A 14,006-nucleotide genomic window follows, 5' to 3' on the forward strand; every position below is an offset into this window, starting at 1 on the left:
AAATGCCAAACTTTTGGATTAAAACGGTAGTCCATAAACCAGTGGGTGATGTCATGTTGGAAGCTTCCCTTATTTAAACAGTCTATAATTCTGACCCAGAGTTTGTGGTTTTTAATGTTGCTGTGGGTTATTTAATCAAAATATGCAATGTTTATATAGTGGTAAAATATCGTTTAGCTCTTTTTAAACTAATATCAGTATTTATTAGTGGTTGTTAATAATATGTGTATTTTTGCGCATCATTTTGCACAACTAACAATAAATTTGGTACAATTTTATTGTAAAGCTTGAGCTCATTGTGCCGAACACTGGGTCAAGACAATCCTGTATTTATGTGGGCAAATAAACCCCCAACAATATAACAAGAATAACACTAACATTAGGTCAGATCAACCCATTGTGTTGCACCCGTGCTGCATTATCCCAAACTACAGTTTTAATTAGGTGATTTTTAGTGTGCAATATGAGATTTTGATGGCTGTTTTTTAAAGTAAGATGTAAATTATCTTTTAAAATTTATATTATTTCTTCATCAATACAAGTTGACATGACAATGACCACTGAAAGTGCTGCATGTTATTGTGAAGCGTCATATTTCTCCGTAGTAGGAGAAACATTTAGCAGAAACATAAATGAATAATTGATTCATAACAACTGAACAAAGATGAATAAATAAATCAAACCCTCTTCTTTTTTCTTTTTTATATGATATTATATATATAAATAAATAAAAACTGATAGCATTATCCGTGGCCAAACCTCTGTGTAACAATGTGTGGAGGTTTTCATTGCCATCATATAGTGGATGAGAGAACTAACACTTGATTGCCAGCAGTTCATCAGTGCATCCTTCATATTTGTCACCCAGCCTGCCTCAAGGCAGCGTGCTAGCTCAAATTGAAGCTGACATCTTCCAAATATGAAAGCAACAAATCACACATTTTTATTGGGCTTAATCTCCAGCCTAGCCCCTTGCAGACGTCAGCACAATCATGGACGCTGCTCTAATTCTTGCCGACTGGCTGCTTGTGCCTCCCAAGCATCTCTGGACTCACAGAGCAAACGCAAATGGCCAGACACCAGAGACAGGGGTGACACCTACGCTTATTACGAGGCTTTAATGCGGCGGTACGAGCATGTGCAACTCGTGTAACAAGATTGTGCTTTGTGTAATCCATGGATGAGCTGTAAATAGAGATTATATCTGAGAACATGCTCCAACATATTGGATCTGGAGACAGATGAAGAGTGGACGTCCATTTGACTCACTGGATTATTCAGTTTTTTGACTTGTTCTTTCACATTTGACTTTTTTTTGTGTGTGTTGCAGCAGTTATGTTTGGAAAGCAGCCAAGGACAGAACTAAAGTAAAAAAGTAAAGCCAAGTAGAAACAAATAATGTCAACACAAAAACATTTTCTGGGAAAGTTCAATGAAGCAGTTTGTTATGTTTCTTTGTTCAAGAAAAGGTCCAATTATATTAAAAACATTCACCAAACCTAATTTTTCTGTTAAATAGTATAAAGCTAAAAGGTCTGGTGACTCATGTTTTGAATGAATATTAATTCCTTTATTCACTCCACTGTAAAAATGTGGTAATGCGACCTCATTAAAGAGGAATTTCACAGATTTTACACATAAATGCCCATTTAAAGGACTTTGGAGTACTTCTGTACATGTAAAATTTGAAAAAAAAGAATTCTTATCTGCTGAATTTCTTAATTTCCCCAATTTCTTATAGTTCTTATGTGCTATGAAGGTCCAAGGACAGAGGAATGTCACAAGATGTACAGCCCTTTGAGGCAAATAATTGTGATTTGTGATATTGGGCTTTATAAATAAAATTGAATTAAACTGGAAAAAGTTGGGCTGGAGGCGGGTCCTCGTTTATACCTACCAAAGTTGCTCATGGTGCACTGACCCAAAAAAGTTTGACTTCCTGAGTGTGAAATTAGCTGTATCTTCTGCATCGTTGGGCCCATAGAGCAAGCACCATCTTGTTTTTTTTGGAGCAAAAAATGACATTTGATTTTGGCGCTGGTGCTGTGGAGGAGCGAGAGGTTTATCTGACTGAGAAGCTGAGGACCTTATCAACAGACAGCCTGTCACTCAAAGCAGCCCGCCCTTAAATATGCATATCTTTGGGTCTTAATAAAATGTAAACAGGTGATTTATATGAAAATTCAACCCCGTGCAGTTGTCATGAATGTTGAAATTAGCTATAGAAACCCTTTCTTGTGTGAGGCTGTAAACGTGTTTATTTCTGCTGTAAAGTTGAGCATTTAACATGGGGGTCTATGGGGATTTACTTGCTTCTGGAGCCAGCCTCAAGTGGCCATTAGAGGAACTGCAGTTTTTAAATGGGACCTATTGTGCTTTTAGGGTTTTTACCTTTTCTTTCTTGTTTTGTGTAGCATTTTTGTGCTCATAAACAGTCTCCAAAGTCATAAAGCCCAAAGTCCAAGCCAAAGGGAGCTCCCTGTCTCCTTCAGAAGGCGCTGCTCCCAAGCTGCCTGACACAGCTCCTTTGAGTTGCAGTGTTTACTTCTGTAACAATGTGACATCACAATGTAACAAATAGAATATAATGTGCATAGAGAGAGGCAGCTGACCAATCAGAGCAGACTGGAGGCGGGACATAAGCTCAGACAGAGGTGCTGCAGCAAAGGCTAGGAGACACATGATGTGTTTTTTTAACATTACAGCATGTAAACATTTTCTGATAGACCCCTAAAATACAAATATGATCCAGAAAATTAGCATAATAGGGCCTCTTTAATATTTTCCCTTTGGTTTGCCTGAGGTTGCCACTTGCTACTACTTGCAAAACACATTTCAATTTCTGACTGAAAAATCAGTGTTTGAGTTGCATGAAGAATGTAAATGTCTGCTGCATTGATTTCTATAAATTTTTGGTGTTTTTTTTTTTAACGGTCCTCCATAAGTCCAACAATGCATACAATTACAATGTTGTACTCTTTGTTAAGACCATGTAGCGCACAGTGTGGGGTCATTGTACAGATAAGTGTAGAAACTACTGTTCAGTGTAGATGTATTGTATGTGGTCCAGAGTTGTGAAACTGAGCTGCCAGCTACCTCCTTCACTTAAAGATGTGTGGACAACAGACACACAGCTCTCAGGAACAAAACATAACCTAGCAGGAACCATAAAGACTTACTGCTGGGAGCAAACAGAAACCCAGTCACTTTTTCTGCGATTCTAGCCCAAACAGAAACCCATTTTTGTGAGGCTCTGATACCAGAGAGTGCCAGTGTGTGTGACAAGGGGGCTTTAAATGTTCTTCAAAGATAAACTCAACTAAACAGCCAGTGTCAACAGGAACAAGATAGCAATTGACTGCAGTTTCTGTAGGACCAGGCATCAACTGGATGTATTGTTGGTGCAATTTTCAGTCAACATTGGCTGCAGTAAAAATGTGGGTTGTTTGACTGCTCACGCTTTGTAAGACTGATATCAAGTACATTTGATAATGATCTGCACATTCAGGACGAGGTCAGGAACTTTAGCACAGCTGCTGATAGACAATTGTTACTTTTCCCTACAGTCAAAAGAGTTAGGAGTTCAGTTAAGCAGAAAAGCTTGTTCCACCACCAAAGTAAGCATGCTAAAAAGCTGTAGCCTATAAGCCAGGGTTCATATGCATGCTAAAATATATTGTTTAAATCACATAATAACACTTGGGCAGCAACAACATTCTTCTTCAAAAAAGTTACGAGTGTAAGCACAAAAAGCAAACGCTTTCTCTCTGTTTTTTTTTATTTGTTTTTTTTTTTTTTACACTGTAATGAATTGACTTTTTGGCAAAATGGGGGCAGCAGAAACAGGCTTAAAGCACAGCAACATATTTTCATTGAATTGTCATGTAAGCAGATGTTTGTCTGTTTATACAGTCAACAGACATGAAGCGACATTAGCATACACTGAAAGTCATGTTGTTGGCAAGCTGGCAAAGGTAAGTCTTATATCCCTTTCTCCCCCAAATAAGCACGTGCATGCAGGTTTTTCAAACACGAGTAAACCTGCTAAAAATAGGTGATAGACTGCATTCTCACTGCCAGAGAACACACCGACAGCAGCAGGAACAGAGGTCTTTTCAGTAGTTTCTTCTCTTTATATACTGTATCTCTTACCTCAGTCTCTCTTTCAAACTCAGTGCAGATGTATTTGGATCAGTGTTTTAGCGCTGCTTAGGAGGAGACGAAAAGTAATTAGTGACGGTGCATCATTGCATCTTGCCAGTTAAGGAGCTGAAATTACCGCGTTCACCCGGTTGTTGTGTTCCTTTCAGTGCCAATGGGAGCCGGCGGCGATAAATACCCGTGCCTGCTGCAGACTCATTTGACCTAGGTGTAAATGTCGATCGTATGCATTCTCATTGCACTAAAAGGCCAGATGTTAAAGGATGTTGCACCTATTGGTTTTTGGACCTGCGTTTTAAAAAACGTGAGTTTGGCATTTTGGCATTTGCCATTATAGATTTTTGGAGACAGAAGTAACCATTTTTGGAGGTAACCTTAATGCTAACTGCTGGCTTGGTTGCATTTACAGTTATGTAAACCAAAACAATCAGCTTTAAGATGCTGAAATGCCCCGTAGAATTGAGGGGCATTTGGTAGCTTATAATTCTCTTTGGCTTTGCCAACACGTTACCTTTTAACATTATGCATTGCCACGTCATCACTTAATATGAAACCATTAATGAGAGCAGCTTTAATAAATACAGGTAACATTCAAGGTTAACTGGAGAGCCACAAAAGACTAGTGGAGCATCCTTTGAAGCAGATAATATGATGCCCTTTTAAAGTCAAAGTGATTGGCCTATTAGAAAAATGGCAGAGTATTTTTTTACTTGCTGGATTCTGCTAAAACTTGGAAAAATGATGAAACTCACAGCTGTGTTCTCAGATTTTTAGAATCACACAGACGAGCCCGAGGAGGAGCTCAGCAACATCTGTTTGCTCATTTATGTGTCAAACACAAAACATCAGACATGACTGATCTCACTTTGACAAAACTTGGAGAATGATGCATCTCGCCACTGCTTTCTGGCATTTAGAATTACACTGATTGGTCCAAGGGGAAATTACGGCTCAAAATAAAGTGACACATTTGTTGCTGATTGGCCCATATGGGGACATTTTGGGGACAACAGTGATTACTACTACTTTATCTGAATTTACAGAGGGTGGATTTTTCTTTATATTCCGTATTATATAGAATCATTACATTTCAGCTGCAAACATTTTAATACTTTAACCCTTTGAAAGCTGGGCAAATTGGATTGATTTCTTTCAAAAAGATGTGAAGGCAATAAACAACTTGAGAAAAAAATAATAAAATGTCATAAAATGATACAGAAATTAGCAAGAAATTTGTTAAAAAAGAAATAAAAGAAAATTATCTGAAAATTATCACATAAACAAAAACAAGGAACTAACCTGGGAATAAGTGCTTTAAAATAAATTATAATAATTCTGTAAAATACATTATATTTTCTTTAAATTCAATATCTACTAATTTTTTTGCATATGCCAATTTCATGCCAAGTTGCTTATTACATTTTCCCCATGTTTTTGTGGCCCCGTTTGCTCAAGGTTCAAAGTTCAAAATATTTATTTAATTATTTAATGTCTTTATTTAAAAGAGACCAGTTTAAAACATAAATGTTACCATTTGATGCACCACACCAGATTATAACTTAACACTAATTCACATCTGCAGTCCTGGCAGGCGAGAACAAAGACGCGGCCCAATAATATAATAAAAAGTCGTAAAAAAATTTCTAAAAAAAGATAAAAAAGAAGGTGGAAAACAAACAGACACAAACAAATGCACAGAAGACAAACGATACTGAAAGATGTCTGAACGCAGCGCAAGAAAAGTGATGTTGATCCAGGTTTCAAAGGGTTAATCATAGCACAGTGAGGTATAACAATTATAAAACCCAAGACCAAAACCCAAAAGAGCTTGGAAAGAATCTGACTGTCAGCGCTGTGCAAGGTCGTCCTCGCTGTAAACTAACAACCAGAATTGGATGGGATTGGATTTGGACCCCTCAGACTCTGTCAGGAGGATTCAGGGTTTGTTGGCTCGGTTGCAGCCAGCAGTCAACAAGGGCACATGAATGCTTTCTTTTTGCCACTATGAATTTGTAGGCCAGCTGAAGCATTTTCCTTTCCTCTCTCTCTGTTTTTTGGTTTCATAACAAGCATATACTGCTCACACCTTCCTATTATTAGATCACTTCCTGACTTGCAGCTGCATCGGCCTTAAAGTCAGAGACACTTCACTCGTGTTGAGCTGGAAAGTAATTACTGCAGCTGCTAGAACATAAAAATAAACAACGACCTTGATTGATTGACAAGCATTTCCACAATCTGCTGCTTTGTAGATTTACTGTAATTAATTTCACCTCACCTGATGTAGATCCAAACCTGAACCAGATGTCAGCAGACAATCTTAGACATAAATGTGCTAAATAGAACCATGCAAGGTTCTTTGGCTTGTTCCAGCAGGAGAAACCGTTATGGTTCCTCGCAAAACCTTTTTATTAAGGTTACAACTGGAACCCTTTTGGAGGGACCCACCTAGAGCCCAACATCAAGGGTAATACCTAGAACCATCTGTGAAAGGTTCCATCCACAATCCTTATGAGAGGTTCTTCAGAGAATCTATTCATGGTGTAATGGTTCCACCCAGAACCCTCTCTCAGGATTCTGTCCAGAACCTCTCCACCTTCTAAGTTTGCTAACAAAAACCAGCCCATGAGGTTCTACCGAGAAACCTTTCATGTTCCAAGGGTTTCATCTAGAACCCACCCAGGGAGTTCTACAAACAGTTGATATTCCAAGGGGTTTTATTCAGAGCCCACCTCAGGGTTTCTACCAAGAACCTTTTCATGTTCACACACTCTCATCTAGAACCCACCAGGTGGTTTCCACTGAGAACTGAGAGCCTTTTGATATTCCAAGGGATTTATCTAGAAACCACCCAGGGTATTCTACCGAGAATCCTTTCTTATTCCAAGGGTTTCACCTAGAACCCAGGGAGGCTCTAAAATAGTAATTGACTACGTTACCCATAAATCTCTCTTCCTCTCACCATGGCTTTAGTTCTTGATGAAACTCTTATTCTTACAAAAAGACCCCTTGAAGAACCCCTCAGAAGAAGCGTTCCTCCTTAGCACATGGTTTTGGGTAGAACCTCAGTCCTTCAGGATGAGCCCCTTTTGTGTAGCCGCAGTAGCTGTGATACTTAAAAAGTAAACCATGTGACATAATGTCTGACAGAGCTGTATTATTTTAACAACTGAATGTTCTCATTTTCCCCGTCCATCAGTCAGGCTGAGTGGATGGTGGCCAGGAGGGGGGATGGGTTGATGGATGGATGGAGGGACGGGGGGGTTGAGCACAGAGCTCTCCACCTCTTGCCCTCCTCTGCTGTCATCTGTTGCCCCACAGCAGGCCAGAGGTTGTTGGCGTTTTGCTCACTTGTAATCCGTCTCACTGTCTGGCTGCCGGCTCTCGGGTCACCTGTCACTCAATTTGACATGAATCAGCATTGACGCCAGCAGATTTAAGCTATTTCTCTCAGTCTGTAAACACAGCCTGCAGTCCACGGGCCTCTGGCGGAATAAAACAACAACAAAAAAGCCCACCGCTCACCACCCACCCCAAAACTACTGAATGTTGTCTAATGACCCATAAGAGCCTGAATCTGGTTAGACGTGTTTAGTTTTTTGTGATATAACTGCAATTAAATGTGGAATGGTAATCAGGTTGTGTTAATGCGACATGACATGCTGCTGCAACTCACTTTTGCAGCCCCAGATGAGGACACAGTTTGAGACGGGGAAAACACAAACACATCTCCCATCAATCTGACACACTGTAATTTGATGGTATGAAGTAGATTTAACATGAGGTCCCTCACAAAATGAAATTTTTGTTCTTGAATCCCTTTTGAAACTCTCCTCAAGATGCAGTGTGTTAACCCTTTGAAACCATCACTTCACTTGTGCATTCAGACACCTTTCACAAGCATGAAAATCTTTAAAATCTGAGTTAATACGTCTGATTTCTTTTGAAAACATGAAAAGATAATAAACAAGAAGCTGGTAATACAACAACCTGGAAATTTGTTTTTTAAAGGAAAGAGAGAGAGAAAAACAGAGAAATTTATATATAAAAAGTAGGGAAAGTGCTGAAAAAAAACATTTTTTCTAGCACTTTTTTCCATGTCATCTTTTTGATTCACTGTCATTTTTAATTTTCTTCTCTTGCCAATTTTAAGGCAGTTTTCTGGTAACTTCTTCAGGTAATTTCCTAATTATTTGGGTTTTTTATACTTCTCTTTTCTTGCAAATGTTCTGGTAATTTTATTCTTACTTTTTACTTCTTTTTTTGGTGCAAATAAAAAAAAAACTGCTAACACCTGCTAACAGCTGGCTTTTTAATATATTGGGAATGTGTACAATCAGCATTCACACCAGAGTCCAGTGACTCTCGCCATTGATGGAAACAACAGCACCTGGGTGAACGTGCTATTTTTCAGCCGCTTTACAGACAAGATGCATTCAGTCCGTCGCCTCCTAAGCAGAACTCAAGTATCAATCAAAACAAATCTGCACTGAGTTTGAAAGAGAGAGACTCTGAATAAGTAAGAGAAATATTCAAAGAAGTAACCACCGTTAAGTTTTTACAGACCTCCATGCTGCTTTCTGCTGTTTACTAAACTGTGGTTTGGTCTGTCCGTGACATTGAATGTGACACACCAAAATAAAGAAAGCACACACACAAAGGCATACTCGTCTGCTGCAGAGCTATGTACACAGCTCTGGTCTACTGGCAATGAGAAAAGACATATTTAGCGGGTTCACCAGTGTTTAAAAAAACCACGTATGTGCACTAATTTTGGTGGAAAAGGACTATAAGATACCTCTAATCTGCAGAAGCGGGGAACAAATGAGCATTTAGGGAGTGCTAGAAATACATTAATAAATAAAAAAAGCTTAAGAAATTAATTTTCTACAACTTCATTATTTTTGACAGCTAGCCCACATAAAACTTCCCTACACAGTATAAAAAATGTTTTCTCCATCTGCAGCTACAAGAGTGAAATACTACTTACACATTAATACATCTGTAATAATGATCCATTAATATAATATATAATGATATAACACACAGAGTCTATTTGTCTGCATTGAGTACTATTACTATTGTTGCTGTATTTATGTAACACTCTAGATGCAGCACAGGGCATTATTACCACTTTTTAGTATCTGAACACTTAATCACTGCCTGTTGAATCTAAATAACTACATTAGAAACATCAATTTTACATCAAGAAAACCACAAGTCTTACTACAGCTCTTAACTACTGAAACAAATGATCCATTTGAGAATATTCTGAATCCTCTGCATATTTGAAATATTCCTTCTCTCCAGCCTCATGTGTGATCTAATGCCACAGTCATAACAGTGTATGAATTTATGAAAAGGCTACCTCTCCAAGCGTGAATAGCAGCTACAGCAGCAGCTCCGTGAAGCAAAATAACACCAGTGAAACGAGGTGTACGTCTCGCACCCTGAGCGTGCTGTAACATATAGAAAACATTGCAGGTGTCTACATTTTTATGCAGAACATGCATTGAATATCAGAGACGCTAAATTGATCCAATGATGCAAACATAAGCAACGGTGATAGTCTGAGCTGCAAAGACAGTTGTCACTGTGGTCAAGATTCAGATGTGGACATGTGCAGTCTTAAAAACCCAGCCTCTGTGCAGACAGGGAAATCAATACAGCATTTTGTTATCTATCTCTATCTTACAACTTAAAAGAGAAGGATTATATGTCATAGAGTGAGCCCAGGCAGACTTAGCCGTAGATCTATCATTGTAGAGAGTCACAGGCCTTTTCCTGTGTAAATCATGTGTCACATGGGCAGCAAGTTCATTCTCCGGCCATGGAATACATTTAGGCCTTGGACACGGACTCCCATTTTTCACTTATGATCGAGTGCTTCCCTGCAGTGCTGGACCTGTAAGTAGATTATTTTCTAACATGACGCCTTCATCGTTCGTTTTGTTATTGCTGTCCGTATCAGATCAAACACGGGAAAAATAGCTTCATGTGCTAAAACAAGTGATTGATACATTTTAATTACTCCACTTCTCTTAGGAGTGCAACTGTCACAGTGGCTGTGGTTTTAATGTGACAAATGCTCGACAGCGAGACAAGAAAGGCAAATGACACACCTGTGGCAAAGTTGTGAAGGTACTGAATTTCTCCCACCTGAGCAGTCAGTCCTGCACATGTCAGAGGCTTCAGTGCAACCGGCGGGATCCCCATAAACCAAAACCTCAAACGTAGCAGAGACAGTAAATGATCCGATTTCACCGTTTACGGGACCCTCATCCTTGCGGACGTTTCCGAACCATCTCTCATGTGGAACGTAACGCTGACCGCGCAAGGTGGACAAAGTGAAAAGTAGCCACAGAAAATATGAGCCGTCACACACTGCGATACATCCTGTCAGGCAGAGATAAAGGCCTCTGCAGAAGATTTGTTAAAAGGGATAGTTTGGGGTTTTTTTAAAGTTGGCTTGTATGGGGCACTTATCCATAGTCAGTATATTACATACAGTAGATGACAGTCGGCACGCCCCCAGTTTGGAGAAGCAGACTGAAGTCTAACCTGCAAAGCTAAGCAATGTACTGCTGTGGATGGGGGTCAGCCACAAAACATATTTTAGCCACCTAAAAAAAGTCCCACCAAAAAACTTAATATCTGTTTAAGTGTACATTATACAGAGAGTATTTTGACTGCTTTACCAGGAGGTCACACAGTGATTTCCATGGAAAAAATAAAGACGCTATAGTGATCTCTTTAAAGCCAGACTCCAGTGAGAAAAACAGTGATTTAACATAGCTGAACACAGGAGCTGCCGGTCTACTGCTGCATTGATCAGTTTGCTATTTTGTGTTGTTTGACCTTGGTGAATCCGAACAAACCCTTTTTAAAACCAAAGTCACAAAACAACACACACAAAATAACTATTCAAGGCCAGTCTTGTTTTTAGTAATGTTCATTTAATAATGTTTTGCTCAATGGAGTCTGGCTTTGAAGACAGCGATAAAATCAACACGTATCCATCCCAAGTCATTACATATTGCCACTTTGCAGTGTAAAATAACACTGCAAACGGTTCTGAGGTGCTCTGGTTCCAGCCGACGCCATCCAGCGGCATATCATGCGGACAGAAAAGGTGGCTTTTGCATTGGTATCTTACACCAAAAGCACTTAAAAAACAGCCGTATTTGATGACTTCAAAATAAGAACCGCTGATAAAACGGCTCAGACATTTAGGTTAAACAGTAAAAATACTGCTTAAGTATTATATCCCGCCTAGCCACTATGGGATTTATTGACCCGGTCATTGTAGGCCAGCGAAGATTTAAGCTCATGCCAGTGAACACAGGTGTTGCCGATTGAGGGAAGCAAACAGCTTTCGACTGTGTTCAGATGATGTTTTTGTAACTAATCTAACTATGATGAAACTTGCTGGGAGTTATACAGAGATGCTGGACGCTTTAGGGGGAAAAAACATATATGACTGAAGCACAAGCAAAGACTGTAAATCATTTTTCTAAAAACTTCACAAAGCAGCTCAACAAATTTAGACTTTTGACTTTTTTAGGTGGCTAAAATATGTTTTGCTGCAGACCCCATCTACAGTAGTAGATTGCTTGGGCTTTGTGTTGTACTCAACCTACTTGTCCAAACTTGGGGCGTACCAACTGAGGTCTTCTGTTTGGAATATACTGTCAGACATGTACAAGTACCCCATACAACCACTCTTCAAAACTCTGAACTATCCATTTAAAGTCCTTTATAAAAAAAAGAAAATCTTGTTATTAGAATGCAATATCCAAGCAGTGATTGATTTCACATTAATGACGGTTATACAGCACGCCATAAAGACGTAAAGAAATTGATCCGCAGCTTCAGTCTCACCTCCTTAACCCTCTTGTGGTTGGCATAAGAAGGCAATCTTGTGGTACCTCCATTCTGCAGGTACTGTATATTCTCAGTTATGGGTACAAAGACAGGCCAGCAGGTAGTCACTCATTCAAGACATCTATATTACATCTGTGAGATGGGGTCTTCCAGAGACAATCATTCCTACGATTCACTTTCAGCGCACAAGAATCATCTTATGTCATGAAAGTATGTGAGCGCTGAAATTGTCAGACAGCTCCCACTTCTGGCTTTCATCATCTCTTCCCAAAGCATTTCGATTTAATTTAAGTGTGCCGGCAAGTGCTTTCATTTTGTTTTAATGAAGTTTTAAAAGTTGGCTGATCTGTAATGTAAGCTGCCGCCGCAGTCCGACTTTCGCTTACCTATCATCTGTTCTCCCTGTGATTGCCACAGAATACAATGTGATGACCTGTCAGCCGTTACGCCATGTGTGGGAGATTCCCGAGTTCACTCAGAAGTTAATCACTGGTGCAGAGAAATAAGTCCGTCCTGCAGTTTCTTTACTGTGATGAAGAGCTGCACACATATCGAGCTGTAAGTACCAACCTTATCTGTCTATCTATCTATCTATCTATCTATCTATCTATCTATCTATCTATCTATCTATCTACAGTTTCTACAGTTAATGTCAACAGCCTGTGCATTAAAGGGACAGTTCACCCCAAAATCAAAAATATCTTAATTCTTACCTGTAGTACATAACTACAGCCGCCAACCATATCACTGTGCAGAAGGAAGCCTGCGTCTATCTCTCATGAACGAGAGGCTCGTGCTCATGACAGTCAAGTCAAGTCAATTTTATTTATAAAGCCCATTATCACAAATCAAAACTTGCCTCAGAGGGCTTTGCAGCATACAACATCCCTCTGTCCTTAGACCCTCACATCAACTTAAGAAAAACTGCAAAAGAAAAACCTAGAACAGAGAGCACAAATGGAAGAAAGTTTAGGAAGAGTGACTGAGGAGGGATCCCTCTTCCAGGACAGACCGATGTGCAATAGATGTAAATAACAATTAATTTACAGTAGATGACAAAATGATACATAGGCAAGAGAGACAGTTCGATGTGTAAACATTAATGGTGTCCGTCTTGGCTGATCTGTGATGTTAGACAGTCCCTTTGGGATTTCAGTGCTGTTTTTGGAATGGTTGCAGCCTGAAATGGCTGATTTCATGTCATGTTGTCTAAAAAATTGCAGAGCATATAGTTGTGTTTGTCGGCATAATTCTTTTCATTTTTGCAATTAAGTTGAGTGCAAGCAAAAACTGCAAAAATAGCTGTTGCACCAAGTAGCTCACCTGGTATAGTGGGCGCCCAGTGCACAAAGGCCATGGCCAACCTGCAGCCCTTTGCTGCATGTATTCCCCTCTCTCTCCCCCCGTCTCACTAATAGCTGTCAAATAAAGACAATAAGCCCTCCAAAAAATCTTTAAAAAATGAAAAAATAGTTGTGATGCTGTCTGAGATTCTGAGCCTAATATTATGAGCTGTAAGTTATTATTATTATCGTTACATGAAACTGCTCGCAACAAGGTCTGTGGATTATCTTGATCATGATTTCTTGAAAGAGACACTGTTGAGTTTTTTTTAATGTATTTAGTGGCCCTTTAAGCACCATAAGCTGAGTGCCATCTAATTATATTGGAGAGAAGACATCTCTTCTGCCGATATCACCATCCACTCACACCAAAACAATGTAGTCAGATAAAATATGTATTTTTGATTCTAGGCTGAACTGTCCCTTTAAAACACAAAGGCCACCCTGAATATACTGGATGTGAGCACACAGTGTGGGAATTTAGCTCTTCAAGTCTCGCATAGCTGAAAGTGACCCAAGATTATGTGAAACAAAGGCATGGTAAATGCCGTCATCTACACAAAGACAATGAGATGTTACGTCCAATGTCATGGCATTATGTTGGAGAATTTAAACAAA

At 39.3% G+C, this 14,006-nt stretch overlaps 1 protein-coding gene across 1 annotated transcript in view; it reads left to right on the forward strand.

Annotated features, from left to right (window-relative positions):
- tshz2 (teashirt zinc finger homeobox 2) overlaps positions 1–14,006 on the forward strand; it is a 161,916-nt gene that overhangs the window by 145,220 nt on the left and 2,690 nt on the right. Inside the window, exon 6 of the transcript XR_015777391.1 lies at positions 12,463–12,603. The gene's annotated coding sequence lies outside the window, so the exon portion shown is untranslated. The remainder of the gene's footprint in view (positions 1–12,462; positions 12,604–14,006) is intronic.

Source organism: Plectropomus leopardus, chromosome 9, assembly GCF_026936395.1.
Source record: "Plectropomus leopardus strain MGB_pleo_1.0 chromosome 9, ASM2693639v1, whole genome shotgun sequence".
NCBI lineage: Eukaryota > Metazoa > Chordata > Actinopteri > Perciformes > Serranidae > Plectropomus > Plectropomus leopardus.